Raw genomic sequence first — 1,011 nt, forward strand, 5'->3', positions numbered from 1 at the left:
GGACGGGATAGATACCGAGAGTTTAAGAGGGAAGCGAGACGCATTTACAGACAGAAAAAGAAAAAGGCCGAAATGCGTGAGTACGAAGAGCTTGATAAGCTGGCCGATAGGGGTTCTTGTAGAACCCCCAAAGGTGATCTAGTCACCGATACCCAGAGCATACTTAAATTATGGAGGGAACACTTCTCCAGCCTGCTGAATGGCAGTGAACGCATAACGCCAGGGGAAGACGAACCCGATGCCCCAATCGACGACGATGGACGTTACATTGCCCGACCAGGAAGGAGTTCGAATAGCAATTACCCGCCTGAAGAACAACAAAGCGGCGGGTCCCGAATTGACTGCCGGCCGAGCTATTCAAACACGGTGGCGAAGAACTGATAAGGAGCGTGCATCAGCTTCTTTGTAAAATATGGTCGGACGAAAGCATGCCCAACGATTGGAACTTAAGTGTGCTATGCCCAATCCTCAAAAAAGGAGACCCCACAATCTGCGCCAACTACCGTGGGATAAACCTCCTCAATATCGCATATAAGTTTCTATCGAGCGTATTGTGTGAAASATTAAAGCCCACCGTCAAYAAACTGATTGGACCTTATCAGTGTKGCTTCAGACCTRKAAAATCAATAACCGACCAGATGTTCACCATGGGCCAAATCWTGGAAAAGACCCGTGAAAGGAGAATCGACACTCACYACCTCTCGTCGATTTCAAAGCTGCTTTCGAYAGCACGAAAAGGAGTTGCCTTTATGCCGCGATGTCTAAATTTGGTATCCCTGCAAAACTTATACGGCTGTGTAAGCTGACGTTGAGCAGCGCCAAAWGCTCTCAGAATCGGGAAGGACCTCTCCGAGCCGTTCGATACCAAACGAGGTTTCAGACAAGGTGATTCCTTATCGTGCGACTTTTTCAACCTGTTTCTGGAGAAAATAGTTCGAGCTGCAGAACTAAATAGAGAAGGTGCCATCTTCTATAAAAGTGTACAGCTGCTGACGTATGCCGATGATATTG

Source organism: Bactrocera latifrons, unplaced genomic scaffold, assembly GCF_001853355.1.
Source record: "Bactrocera latifrons isolate USDA-ARS-PBARC rearing strain unplaced genomic scaffold, ASM185335v1 scaffold_828, whole genome shotgun sequence".
NCBI classification, from domain to species: Eukaryota; Metazoa; Arthropoda; class Insecta; order Diptera; family Tephritidae; genus Bactrocera; species Bactrocera latifrons.